The sequence below is a fragment of the Schistocerca piceifrons genome, chromosome 5 (assembly GCF_021461385.2).
Source record: "Schistocerca piceifrons isolate TAMUIC-IGC-003096 chromosome 5, iqSchPice1.1, whole genome shotgun sequence".
NCBI classification, from domain to species: domain Eukaryota; kingdom Metazoa; phylum Arthropoda; class Insecta; order Orthoptera; family Acrididae; genus Schistocerca; species Schistocerca piceifrons.
Genome location: NC_060142.1, coordinates 497,511,454 through 497,527,129, shown reverse-complemented (window position 1 = coordinate 497,527,129; position 15,676 = coordinate 497,511,454).

Sequence of the window (15,676 nt, the reverse complement as noted above, 5' to 3'; positions counted from 1 at the left end):
CTATCCGATGACATATGCGGTTGGATAGAAGGTTTTCTAACAGACAGGGAGCAGTATGTCGTCCTGAACCGGGTGACTTCAACAGAAACAAGCGTAACTTCAGGTGTGCCTCAGGGCAGCGTAATAGGTCCGCTGCTTTTTACGATTTACATAAACGATCTTGATGATGTTATTGACAGCGGCATTAGACTGTTTGCCGATGATGCTGTAGGCTACAGAAAGTAGTATCACACGAAAGTTGTCAACAAATCAATGAGGATTTGCAGAAAATAAATGCGTGGTGTAATGACTGGCAGTTATCTCTCAATATTAGTAAGTGTAACCTAGTGCGTATAACAAGGCGAAGATTCCCATCAATGTACGAGTACAAAATAAATGCCCAGCCTTTGGAAGCGGTAACGCCCGTAAAGTATCTGGGTGTGAGTATTCGAAATGATGTCAAATGGAATGATCAGATTACACAAGTAACGGGTAAGGCAAACTCTAGAGTGCGGTTTTTTGGTAGAATCCTGAAGCGATGCAGTCCTTCAACAAAGGAAATAGCTTACAATACGTTAGTTCGTCCAGTCTTAGAGTATTGTTCGTCTGTATGGGACACTTACCTGTTGTGTCTGATTCAAGAGATTGAGAAGGTCCAAAGAAAAGCGGAAAGATTCGTGACTGGTACATTTAGCCATCGCGAGAGCGTTACAAATCTCATAGAAAGTTTGAAGTGGGACACACATGCAGATAGACGTCGCGCTAAACGGAAGGGGCTGCTCACTAAATTCCGAAATCCAACCTTCACCGAGGATGTAGCGCATATATTATTACCATCAACTTGCAAATTTCCCTCCGGCCGGGGTGGCCGAGCGGTTCTAGGCGCTACAGTCTGGAACCACGCGACCGCTACGGTCGCAGGTTCGAATCATGCCTCGGGCATGGGTGTGCGTGATGTCCTTAGGTTAGTTAGGTTTAAGTAGTTCTAAGTTCTAGGGGACGGATGACCTCAGAAGTTAAGTCCCATAGTGCTCTGAGCCATTTGAGCCATTTTTGCAAAGTTCCCAATGATCACCATTCAAAGATAAGGAAAATTAGGGCTCGTACTGAGGAGTACAGACAGTCGCTTTTCTCTCGCGCGATCCGCGAGTGGAACAGAGGGGGAGGGGGGAATATGACTTTTCTCGCGAATTGTGCCCTGCGCCACACACCGCTTGGTGGCTAGCGGAGTACATATGTTGATGTAGATGTAGATAATCCGTTTATAAACTTTCCTTACCGTGTCACGTTCTCGCAACGCCACCAGGTGACATCCAACCTCGCGGAGGGCAGTGGTCATAATGTTTTGGCTTGTCAGTGTACACCTCATACAGCTGTTTTCCTGGAATTTGCAGTCAGCGATTAAATTTCGTAAAACGTGATCTACCGTACAATGATTGTAAGCACGAACGACACTCTGCTATTCACTCGATAACTTTGCCTCAAGGAACCACACAGTTCCAGTATAGCTCACGAGGTCGTTAAGTAAAGAAACACATTATGTTGTGCTGCAGTGGAGGTGCATAGAAGCACGTGACGGCTTCCATACATGACTTCCTCTCTTTTTCTCAGTGCTGTATGTCAAGGCAGTCTCGCTCGTTGGCGCACCATATCACACACGAGCAAAACGCACCGTCACCCCAGAGCAGCGCAAACGGAATAGACTAAAGCAGCAGCCGTTGCATTCCTTCAAAAGAGGCAAGTCGTGTGTGGAGACTACGCCCTGGAGAGACATCGGCCAAAGCCATTCTCGCCTCAAAGACCCCAGGCGGATACACTCGCGTAGCCGAAGCAGCCGAATTAACCGAAAGTCGATTAATGTGCCACAGATATAATTACAAAGATTCTTCACGAAACGAAGCTATGCAAAACAGAATATGTGGGTGATCTCCGATTGTAATCAACACCTTTCACTAGGACAACGAAATCTACCTGTTCAACTGCATTAGTAGTTTGCAGGATGTAGTGTATGAATAAAGCAAACTGTGTTTGGCAATAGTTGTGTTCCCTAACTCAATGCAGATTATATGAGAAACGGGGGGTTTGTTCCAGGAATCTCTTAATACACTGATAGAAAAAAAAAATCGCAGCAGCAAAACGTGATTAATGTAGAGTAATGAAATTTCGCTAATACATTTGTCTGGACAACATATTTAAGCGATTAACACTACAAGTCACAGGATGATGTAAGCGCGAGGTAAGTCATTGCGAATGTGAAATGCTGCTGTATTAATAATCTGTGTAACCGCCAGAATGTTGAATGTAAGCATGCAAACGAGCATGTGTTTTGTCGTGCCGGATGTTAGTTTGTGGCATGAAGTTCCACACCTTTTGTAGTCGGCCAGAAATACAGGGACGGTTAATGCCAGTTGTGGATAACACTGGAATTGTCGTCCGATGATGTCCCGCACATGTTGGACTGGAGACAGATCGGATGATGGAGCAAGCCAAGGAGACATGTCGACACACTGCAGAGCATGTTCGGTTACAACAGCGGTATGTGGGTGAGCGTTGTGCTGCTGGAAAACACCCTGTTGCATGCTGTTAGTGAATGCCAGCACAACAGGTCGAATCGCCAGACTGAAGTACAAAGATGTAAGATGTCCTTAGGTTAGTTAAGTTTAAGTAGTTCTAAGTTCTAGTGGACTGATGACCTCAGAAGTTAAGTACCATAGTGGTCAGATCCATTTTATAACGTGCGGACACTCTCATTCGAGGTGACTTAAGCGTGTTCGTCGCCACAAAAATGCAAACGAACGTCTTCTCCATGAGAATGCAGGGACTCACACAACTCTGTGCACCCGAGAGGCGTTCACAAAACTTCACTGGGCTGTTTTAAGTACAAATTTGCTGTCATAGTGCTAGGGGTAACCAAGAGAGTGCTCCTACTGATATACGAAATCGTGCCCCAGACCACAACTCCATGTCCAGTGTGTATAGCACGCAGACAGGCTGATTGCAGGCCCTCAACTGGCCTCCTAGCCGACAAACGACCATCACTGGCACCAAGGTAGAACCAGCTTTCATCAGACCTCCACCCTGCCATCTAATGACCTATCGCTTGACACAATTGAAGTCACAAATGGCGGTGGTTTGGGGTCAGCATAATGCACGATACAGGGCGCCTGGCTCGGAGCTGTCCTTGAAGTAACCAATTTTGTAAGTACGCTGTTTAGGTTTTTTTTGTTGATAACACCACGAAGCGCTCTGTATCAAAATCCCTGACTGTACTGTGTGTAGTCAGTGGCTGGTTGACGTTGTTGGAATATTCGCTTGTGTAGTGCTGGGCAGTTGGATGTGAACAGCGCGTAGCGTTGGGCTGTTGGAGGTGAGCCGCCAGCGGGGTGGATGTGGGGAGAGAAATGCCAGAGTTTTGAGCGGACGATCTGGACGTGTGTCCGTCAGAAAAAGGAAATTTGTTTAATTGAATGTCACAAATTTGTATATATATTATGACTTTTGAACACTATTAACGTAAATACATTGTTTGTTTCCATCAAAATCTTTCATTTGCTAACTATGCCAATCAGTAGTTAGTGCCTTCAATAGTTAGCATCTTTTATTTAGCTGGCAGTATTGGTGCTCGCTATATTGCAGTAGTTCGAGTAACGAAGATTTTTATGAGGTAAGTGATTCATGAAAGGTATAGGTTATCGTTAGTCAGGGTCATTCTTTGTAGGGATTATTGAAAGTCAGATTGCGTTGCGCTAAAAAAAATATTGTGTGTCACTTTAGTGATGATCACAATAGGTAAAGAGAGAACTGTCTGAGTACGTTCAGTTTGCTCAGCTGTTTTTGTATCATATAACGTAAGAGTTTTCCATCACTGTCATTCTGAATTTTTCAAAGGGGACGTTTCAATTTGTTACAATTCATTGTGTCACTGCGGTGCCACCCGCTGCTCAGATTGATGCTGCAGATGGAATGCGATGCGACGAAGCCATAAGCCGAACACACCACGTCCAGTCTCAAAGATAACTAAGGCTCACGATCGTTACAACTTTATTGAAGGCAAACCTGATTTGCATCGTCATAATGACGCTAGTAGTGCCACTCCTATGCCATTGGTGCGAAATATGAATAGAAATTAATCACTCAGTGCGATGCCTTATGAGTATGGTGGATGTGCCGGAATATCAAAGTGCAGGTCATCGATGGTTGCAAGTGTTGCAAGGGCAGTAAAGTCAGAGAACTGTTATGTTGCAGAACGACACCTGTAGCCAAAAGTCCACGTCACCTTGGCCTTGTTGCAGGTCTAAACTGAATCTTTAAAGTGTTGGCATATAACGCACTGGTGATGGAGTTTCCCCTATTCGTGTAATGTTCCAAGACTGCCCGTCGTTCACCCCAAAAGAAATTCAGCAAAACCTTCCCTACAGATAGCTGCGTCCGGAGGATGGCGCATTTCTTGCTTGCTGTCTTTGTTTCGGGTAGGTGTAAGTGGACCCAGGTTTCGTCTGCTGTAACGGTTTTGGCGAAGAAGTCATCACCCTCTGTTTCAAAGCTCCGCAGAACCTCTTCACAGACTTCAGCGCGTCGTTCTTTTAGTTCTGCATTAAATTTTTGTAGCATCCACCTTGCAAACACTTTGTGAAACTGAAGTACTTCATGAATGATGGGATGTGCTGAGCCATGGCTAATCTTCAAATCTGCGGCTATTTCATCGATAATCACAGGGTTGTTCCGCATTTCAGTGGCTTCAACTGCTGCTGTAGACTCTGGTGTCACAACACGGTGCGCCAAACCCGGACGCTGAGCGCCTGTCACACAAGTCACTCTATTCGAACATTCCGCTCCGATCATACAATTGCTACAGTGACAAACACGCATCACCGTACTGGACCTTCATTCGCCAATGGATTTCAATAGGTTTCGTACCATCACCGCTCTGAAAACGAATGACAGAATGCTGTTTTTCCTTGGTGCATGTTGCAAGTGGGCTAGCCATTTTCCACTGATATTGTGGTCGCTTGTCCTGTATAGCATTCCTTGCATCACTGGTAACAGCACTGTCAACGTACAGAACAATGGGGCGAAATATCGAATTTTACGAGGCGCTTTCAATAACAAATGTTTTTCCTCATTCTATCTCGGTTGAAGAAATGAGGAATTTGTTGTGAGACATCATGGAATATTTCCACGTCAGCCCCTATAGTTTCATAAAGCTCCAATATGTGGCAACGCTATACGTAGCCTTCAAAATGCCGTCTGTAACGGAGGTGCACTCCAAGCAGAGAACTGTCGTTGACTTCCTTTTGGTGGCAAACCACTGAGTCGTAGATATTCATTGGCGCTTGCAGAACGTCTACGGAGACCTGGTAGTGAACAAAAGCACGGGTGAGTCGTTGGGCGAGGCATCTGTCATCGTCGCAACAAATTTGCGCAAACCTGTCCGATCTTCCGTGCGCCGGCCACACACAGCTGTGGCTCCTGCGATGTTATAACTTACGGACACACTCATTCGAGATGACTTCAGCCTGTTCGTCGCCACAAAAATGCGAACGAACGTCTTCTCCATGACAATGCAGGGACTCACACAACTCTGTGCACCCGAGAGGAGTTCACAAAACTTCTCTAGACTGTTCTTCCTCATCATCCCCACAGCCTGGATCTCACACCTTCCGACTGAAACGTCCCCTTTGAACAATTATACATGACTGTGCTTAAACTGACACACAATATTTTTTTAGCGCAACGCAATCTGACTTTCAAAAATCCCTACAAAAAAATGGCCCTGACTAACATTAACCTATACGTTTCACAAATCACTTACCTCACAAAAATCTTGGTTACTCGAACTACTGCAATACAGCGAGCGCCACTACTGCCAGCTAAATAAAAGATTCAAACTACGGAAGGCACTAACTACTGATAGGCATAGATAGCAAATGAAAGATTTCAATAGAGAACAAACAATGTATTTACCTTAATAGTCATAATATATATAGCAGTTCATGACATCCAGTCTTACAAATTTCAAAACTCCGCCATCTTTCTCCCCACGTCCACCACTGCTGGCGGCTCACATCCAACTGCGCAACGCTACGCGCTGTTAACATCCAGCTGCCGCTGCCCCACACTACAATGGCAGACAACAATGCAAACTAGCCACAGACTGCACACAGCACAGCCAGTGATTTTCACACAGAGCGCTACGTAACGTTGCCAATAAGAAAACATAAACAGCCTACTTACATAGGCTGTGTGCAGTCTGTGGCTAGTTTGCATTGTTGTCTGCCATTGTAGTGTGGGGCAGCGGCAGCTGGATGTTAACAGCGCGTAGCGTTGCGCAGTTGGATGTGAGCCGCCAGCAGTGGTGGACGTGGGGAGAGAGATGGCGGAGTTTTGATGTCTGGACTGACTGGATGTCATGAACTGCTATATACATTATGACTATTGAGGTAAATACATTGTTTGTTCTCTATTAAAATCTTTCATTTGCTAACTATGCCTATCAGTAGTTAGTGCCTTCCGGAGTTTGAATCTTTTATTTAGCTGGCAGTAGTGGCGCTAGCTGTATTGCAGTAGTTCGAGTAACCAGGATTTTTGTGAGGTAAGTGATTTGTGAAACGTATAGGTTAATGTTAGTCAGGGCCATTTTTTTTGTAGGGATTTTTGAAAGTCAGATTGCGTTGCGCTAAAAAATTATTGTGTGTCAGTTTAAGCACAGTCATGTATAATTGTTCAAAGGGGACGTTTCACGACGTCTGTTTGGCCCAATGAAGGAAGCACTCAGCGGGCAGCAGTACGTCGGTGATGGGGAGGATAGTGGTGTAGCAAGACGTTGGCTCCGACATCGACAAGTATGAAAAACTCCCAGTAAAGTAATATACAGCTGGCCACCCCGATAGCTGAATGGTCAGCGTGACGGACTGCCGTCCTAAGGGGCCTGGGTTCGATTCCCGGCTGGGTCGGGGATTTTCTCCGCTCAGGGACTGGATGTTGTGTTGTCATCATCATTTCATCCCCATCCAGCGCAGGTCGCCCAATGTGTCGTCGAATGTAATAAGACCTGCACCAAGGCGGGCGGACCTGCGCCGTAAGGGGCCTCCCGGCCAATGACGCCAAACGCTCATTTCCATCATCAGTGTACGGCTGTCGCATTGAACCCAGATTGTGTTAAAAAATAAAGTTTGTAGCCAAAAGAATCGGAAATAACATTACGTATTGTAATCTTGAATGAAGCCAACATGATTTCAGAAAAAAATGTGTTGCATTACTTATTGAGCGCCCCTCTTAATTACACTTTTAAGGTTTTAGTTTGACTCTCCCTCCTACATTGGATGCAGTTCCTTCCGCAGAGTATATTCGAAAACTGGTTGAGATGGGTTCCCGTCTGATCTGAAGCCGATTGTCATTGACAAGGCACAATACTCGTTTCTGACTCTTGTCGTGCAGGCCGGTGTGGCAGAGCGGTTCTAGGCGCTTCAGCCCGGAACCGCGCTGCTGCTACGGTCACAGGTTCGAATCCTGCCTCGGGCATGGATGTGTGGTGTCCTTAGGTTAGTTAGGTTTAAGTAGTTCTAAGTCTAGGGGAATGATGACCTCAGATGTTAAGTCCCATAGCGCTTAGAGCCATTTGAACATATTTGATCCCTGTTGTAGTCTTTTCAAGGCTACTGTTCTTGCGCTGTCTTACATGACTGTGAGGGCTACACTACCTCTTTTAGACACCGTGGACGGTCTTAATTGACAAACAAGCAAATCGGACAACTTCGCTGACGCTGTGGTCATGGGCACGTCCAAATACGACAGCTCCTTTCTTCCATTCTGTCACGTTTGCACACTGATCTGCGCTGATCCCATACAGGTGACTGCCATATACATACCATTCAATTGCCATGAATTACGCCTCCGCTGGTGGGTCACATGACCGCCTGGTACCAGTTCTGCACCAGCTACAGCTCTGCGAATCGACTAGCGTTATATCTTAATGAGCTGGCTAATGTATTCTAATACATAAAAAAACACACAAAACACGAAGGAATTATCCGAATGGGACAGGAACCGGTACATGTGCTGTACATGTACAGACAAACAAATTGTTACAATTTCAGAAAAATTGGATGATTTATTCAAGAGAAAGAGCTTCGTAAACTGAGCAAGTCAACAACGCGTTGGTCCACCTCTGGCCCTTATGGAAGCAGTTTTTGGCTTAGCCTTCATTAACAGAGTTGTTGGATGTCCTCCTGAGGGATGTCGTACCAAATTATGTCCAACTGCAGCGTCAGATCGTCAAAATCCCGAGCTGGTTGGAGAGTGCTGCCCATAATACGCAAGATTTTCTCAACTGTGGAGAGATCTGGTGCCCTCACTGGCCATGGTAAGGCTAGGCAAGTAGGCAGACAAGCAGTAGAAACTCTCGCCGTGTGCGGGCGGGCATTATCTTGCTGAAATGTAAACCCAGGATTGTTTGCCGTGAAGGGCAACAAAACGGGGTGTAGAATATCGTCGACGTACCGTTGTCCTGTAATGCTGCTGCGGAAGACAAGCATAGGAGTCCTACTATGAACTGATACGGCACCGAGACTATCAAGCCCGGTTGTTGAGCCTAATGGCGGGCAAAGTCAGCTTGGTATGTGGGGCGTTTCCAGACGCGTCTCCGTTGCTCATTGGGGCTCAGTTCGAAGCGGCACTCATCACTGAAGACAATTCTACCCCAGTCAGTGAGATTAAGGTCGAAGACATGGGTGGAGTTGCCCCAGGCAGCGGCTGGTATACCAGCCTGTCTGTCACGCGTCATACAGCCTGAGAGCCGGGACTTATGGTCTGGGGTGGCATCTCCTTTGATAGCAGGACCCCTTTGCTTGTCACCCGCGGCATCCTTGTAGCACAGCGTTACGTCGACGATACTCCGCGCCACGTTTCTTTGCCCTTCATGACAAGCCATCATGGGCTTACATTACAGCTAGATAATTCCCGCCACGTACGGCGACTGTTTCTACTCTTGTCTTCGTGCTTGCCAAACCCTACGTTGGCCAGTAAGATCGCAGAATCTCTCCCCCCAATTAAGAAGGTTTGGAGCATGATGAAGAAGGCCCTCCAAACATCTCGGGATTTTGAAACTTCCTGACAGATTAAAATTGTGTGCCAGACCGAGACTCGAACTCGGGACTTTTGCCTTTCGTGGGCAAGTGCTCTACCAACTGAGCTACCCAAGCACAACTCACGACCCGTCTTCACAACTTCAATTCTGCCAGTACCTCGTCCCCTACCTTCCAAACATCACAGAAGCTCTTCTGCGAACCTTGCAGAACTAGAACTCCTGGAAGAAAGGATATTGCGGAGACATGGCTTAGCCACAGCCTGGGGGATGATTCCAGAATGAGATTTTCACTCTGCAGCGGAGTGTGCGCAGATATGATACTTCCTGACAGATTAAAACTGTTTGCCGGACCGAGACTCGAACTGGCAGAACTGAAGCTGTGAAGACGGATCGTGAGTCGTGCTTGGGTAGCTCAGTAGGTAGAGCACTTGCCCACGAAATGCAAAGGTCCCGAGTTCGAGTCTCGGTCCGGGACACAGTTATAATCTGTCAGCAAGTTTCATATCAGCGCACACTCCGCTGCAGAGTGAAAATCTCATCTCGGGATTTTGACGATCTAACGCGCCAATTGGACAAAATTTGGCGCAATATCCGTGAGGAGGACATCCAACAATTCTATCAGTGAATTCCAAGCCGAATAACTGCTTGCATAATGTTTGAAGTGGACCTAGGCGTTATTGATTTGCTCTGATTGTGAGGCTTTTTCTCTCGAATAAATCATCCGGTTTTTCTGAAAGTGTTGTCGTTTGTTGTCTGCGTATGTACCTCATGTCTACCGGTTTTCGTCCCATTCAGATAATGCCTTCGTGGTGCGTCGTATTTTGACTAAGAATATGTTTTATGAGATGAGGTTATTTTTCTCTCTTCACCCATTTAAGTTAAAAAACGTATGAAAAGCACTGCATTTCATCGAAAGATATAAAATTAACGTTGATCGTGTTGGGACAGCAACCAGTCACAAATTTACTTTCAGTTCCTTTATTCAAAGGGTTCCGTTACCGGTTTCGAATCGTTATGATTCATCTTCAGACGGTTTACATGCTTTTCTTACAACATGTGGTGCGCTTTTTTGCAGATTAACTATCCTAAAATATAAATAATACATAATTATAAGTACGCCTCACACAGATGGTTGAGTTACAGATTTTCATTGGATGTGACTTACGTGAAAAGTCGGTTTGAAGTGTTTGTTTTCATAACATTTGTCCAACAGATGTGAATACATTCCCACTGCATTCTTATCGTTGCGCACGTAAATTTTTCTCGCTGAACACTTTAGATTTGTCACTTAACCTGTGAAAAAAAACGCACCACATGTTGTAAGAAAAGCATGTAAACTGTCTGAAGATGCATCATAACGATTTGAAACAGGTAACGGCACCCTTTGAATAAAGGAACTGAAAGTAAATTTGTGGCTGGTTGCTGTCCCAACACCATCAACATTTGTCTTCAAGTAACAGCCACGGTCTCCAACCACATCATCATATGACAAAATTGCAAATAATACTAATATTGTTCGTAAGGATTTTGTAACGAAACGTTCTTCTTACAGCTCCTATCTGTGGTTTTCCTTCTGTAGTAAAAAGCTCGACGTTCAAAAAGAATATCTGTCTTAGTGGAAGATTCGTTACGCAGTAATTTGAGTGAACTGCTGTTGAATTTCTACAGTTCCTAGTGCAGGTCCTCATACACTTTTTCGGCTGTTTAATGATCTGGTCGGTAGCTTTTGCTGGAGGGATAATGTGCCCGATCTCTCATGTCCATGGCCTCGTAAGGGAGCGGCAGCTCTCTGATATGTTAATGCATCTTCATTAACGTCCTCCACTAAAGATACTCCTGTAATGGCCTCGAATTGGGGTCGTCGAGCGACACTGCATAGATAGGAGTGCATTAGGCAGCCGGCCATAGAGGCGAATGGACGATCACCTAGTAATTCTCGGCGTTTGGAGACGACAAGCTGTTTAGCCGGCGTAACACTGAGGCTCCACCTAATCAAAAACACTCCATAGCCGCCCGCCTGTTGCAGCTGCACACTAGGTAAGGCTCAGGCAGTCAATGGTTAGTTAATTACAATGCCTGACAGAAAAAGCGAAGCACCAAGAACGGGAGGACGATACGAATCGAAACTTCACCAGTTGAAAGAATATGCGATGTTATGGTACTGATCATAAAATCGAGACGAATTCACAAACGGTTTGGTAGTATAAGCTCGCTAATCAGTTTGACGTTGCCTCCTGTGGGCCGGATGCATGCACTGATTCGGTTGTGAGCAGAGTGACAAAGCAGTTGTTCCCTCTCCTGAGGCAAACTAGCCCGCAGCTGTTGCAGCTGGTCCTTAATATCATGGATATTGGCACAGCATGAAGTTGACACCCGAGCTGGTTCCACACACGTTCTGTTGAGGACAGATTTAACTATCGTATTGGCCACGAATGTTCCTCAGCATGACGCACACAGTTTATAGAGTCACGTGCCACACGTGGAGAGCACTGTCATCTTGGAAAATGGCATCACGATTCTGTCGCGTGAGTGGTAACACGTGAGAATGCAGAATGTCCGTCACGTACTGTACTGCTGTCAGAGTTCCCTCAGTCAGTACCACCTGTGACCAGAACTCATACTGGATAGCTCCCCGTACCATGAGACAATGAGTAACACCACTGTGCTGCTCCTAAACATTAGAAGGATGTGACCTCATCCTTCCCATATCGTCGTCACTTATCGCTTCCCGGTCAGCCACCATTCTAAACGTAGCCGGTTGTGTTTTGAGGTTATACACTGAAGACCCAAAGAAACTGGTATACCTTCCTAATACTGTATAGGGCTCCCGCGAGCACGCAGATGTGACGCAAGACGACGTGGCATGGACTCGACTAATATCTGGAATGGTGCTGGTGGCAATTAACACCATGAATTCAGCAGGGCTGCTCGTAAATCCGTAGAGTACGAGTGGGTGGAGATCTCTTCTGAACAACACGTTGCAAGGCATCACAGATATGTTCAATAATGTTCATATATGGGGAGTTCGTTGGCTAGCGAAACTGGTTCAACTCAGAAGAGTGTTCCTGGAGCCACCCTGTAGCAGTTCTCGAAGCGTGTGGTGTGGCATTGTCCTGTTGGAATTGCCCAAGTCCATCGGAATGCACAACGGACATGAATGGATGCAGGTGATCAGACAGGATGCTTAAGTACGTGTCACTCGTCATAGTCGTATCAAGAAATATCAGGGGTCCCATATCACTCCAGCTCCACATGCCCTACACCATTACAGTGCCTCCACCAGCTTGAAGAGTCCTCTGTTGGCATCCAGGGTCCATGGATTCAGGAGTTGTCTCCATACCAGTACACGTCCACCCGTTCGATGCAATTTGAAATGAGACTCTTCCGACCAGGCAACATGTTTCAAGTCATCAACAGTCCAATGTCGGTATTCACGGGCCCGGACGAGATGTACAGCTTTTGAAACTTCCTGGCAGATTAAAACTGTGTGCCGGACCGAGACTCGAACTCGGGACCTTTGCCTTTCTCGGGCAAGTGCTCTACCATCTGAACTACCCAAACACGACTCACGCCCCGTCCTCACAGCTTCACTTGTGCCAGTACCTCGTCTCCTGCCTTCCAAACTTTACAGAAGCTCTCCTGCGAACCTTGCAAAACTAGCACTCCTGAAACAAAGGATATAGCGGAGACATGGCTTAGCCACAGCCTGGGGGATGTTTTCAGAATGAGATTTTCACTCTGCAGCGGAGTATGCGCTGACATGAAACTTCCTGGCAAATTAAAACTGTGTGCCGGACCGAGACTCGAACTCGGGACCTTTGCCTTTCGCGGGTTCAAGTGTTGGTCCGGCACACAGTTTTAATCTGCCAGGAAGTTTCATGTCAGCGCACACTCCGCTGCAGAGTGAAAATCTCATTCTGGCGTACAGCTTTTTTTGTGCAGTCATCAAGGGTACACGAGTGGGCCTTCGGCTCCTACAGCCCATATCGATGAATTTCGTTGAATGGTTTGCACGTTGACACTTCTTGATGACCCAGCACTGAAATCTGCAGCAATTCGCGGAAGGGTTGCACTTCTGTCACGTTGAAAAATTGTCTTCAGTCGTCGTTGGTCCCATTCTTGCAGGAGCTTTTTGCGGCCGCAGCGATGACAGAGATTTGATGTTATATCGGATTCCTGATATTCAAAATACATTCGTGAAGTGGTTGTACGAGAAAACCCCCACGTCATCGCTTCCTCGGAGATGCTGTGTCCCATAGCTCGTGCACAGACTATAACACCACGTTCAATCTCACTTAAATCTTGATAATCTGCCGTTGTAGCAGCAGTAACCGATCTAACAACTGCGACAGACACTCGTTGTCTTATATAGCCGTTGCCGTCCGCAGCGCCATATACTGCCTGTTTACCTATCTCTGTATTTCAATACACATGCCTAAATCAGTTTCTTTCGCGCTTTAGTGTAGATGAACATTACAAGTGCTTACAAATTTTGACGTCTTCTTACCTCGTGAACATTAATTTCCGCGAGTCTGTGTCTGGTTCCTCCATTGTAGATTCTCTGCAGCCTAACGAGGTATGTGTTACTGCCTAAGACTCTCATGGCAGTATATTACCACTAAATGCCTCTACTGGACAAATATCAACACAGTTACACTCAATTCTTTACAAAGAAAAAAAAACAAGCAAACTGTAAGTAGTTGTCTATAATACACTACCTGATCAAAAGAGCGTAGACACCTATTATTGACTATTAATAGGGCGTGTGTCCACCCTTCTCCTTTATGACTGTTTTGATAGGGACACCTCGAATGAGCTGTCTGAATGTCAGTGGTGGAATCGCAGTCCATTTTTCCTCAAGAGCCGAAGCCATAGAAGGCAGTTATGTTGGACGCTAGGGTCTGGAGGGAAGTAGGCGTTCTAATCCATTACAAATGGTATTCCATTGCGTTCAGTTCGGAACTCTGGACAGGCCAGTCCAATTCAGGAATGTTAATGTCGTAGTAGTAGCAGTAGTAGCTTTATTCATAAAAATAGTTCCCATGGTTCCAAGCACTATGGGACTTAACATCTGAGGTCAACAATCCCCTAGAACTTAGAACTACTTAAACCTAACTAACCTAAGGACATCACACACATCCATCCCCGAGGCAGGATTCGAAACTGCGATCGTAGCAGCAGAGCGGATCCGGACTGAAGTGCCTAGAACCGCTCGGCCAGCTTTATTCATCCGTAGATCTGTTTTTACAAGGATGTAGGACATGTCAAAGAGTTTACAAATTCAGATCAATTTAAAATAAGCTAATTCGTATACACATATACTTGCAGACTTCTAGTTAGAGACAATCTTCAGATTTACACTCCTGGTATACAATACATTTTTTACAATTAACTTATAAAATAATGTAATGCGACATTGTTCACTCATATATCACTATCAGTCACTGCATACACTATACACACATTGTTTCATAACACTTCACTAACTACACACACACACACACACACACACACACACTCATATATCACTATCAGCCACTGCACACACTATACACACATTGTTTCATAACACTTCACTGACTACACACACACACACACACACTGCTGATCTCTGGGCCAACTGAGTCAGCATCCCTCCATAATGAGCGAGATGTTGAGCTCAGAAAGAGGAAAAGGTGTTAGTATTGTGCTATGCATAGCTTTGGGGTAAGTATTTCTAGAAAGGAAAAAAAGAAGGAAAAAAAACATAAAATGAAGGTGTTATGTGGAATGTTGGATATTTTATAATCATTATTATTATTATTTATCTGTTTAACATTTTTATCAATCCCCTGCCCTGTTTCAGCTAAGTAATCCTTCAATGTATAAAATGTATTGCATAACAGGTATTTTTAGCTGCCTTTTTAAATAAGCGTATTTTTGCAATTTCTTTAATCTCTTTTTGTAATTTATTGTACAGTTTTATTCCTTGGTAGAAAATGCTGTTTTGAGTTTTATGTTTATTTTTTCTTGATAAATGTAAGTTGAGTCTATCTCTTGTTGCATGGTCATGGACAGAGGTGTTTGTGCAGTAATTGCCAATGTTATTTTGATGGAGCAGTTAAAATCCCCTGTGTTCTGAACAGATCTTTTGGTTATTATTCTAATGCCTCTTTTCTGGATTTTGTGCATTTCTTCCCAAAAAAAATGCCATAGCTAAGAACTGAGTGTACATATGAATAATATGTAACTAAAAGACACTGCATGTTAAACGCTGATAATAGGGTTCTAAGGGCATAACATGCTGATTACATTCTGTTTGCAAGTACCTTTGTGTGTTCACACCGCTTCAACTGAGAATCAATATTCATTCCATGAAATTTTGCATTTGTTAGACAGACTATAGAGGTGCCATCTACATTTAATTTAACAATGTCATTTTTCCGCTTCAAACTGAAATTCATGGCATTAGCTTTCTTTATGTTCAATGTCACTTTATTACTTATTGACCAATCATAAACTTTCTTGAGAGCTTCATTTGCTTTCTCGGCAAGGAGTCCACAAACCGTTGTCTCACAGATGCTGGTTTAGGACAGGTTACATTGACACGCTCATACAATCATTTTCTCCGAT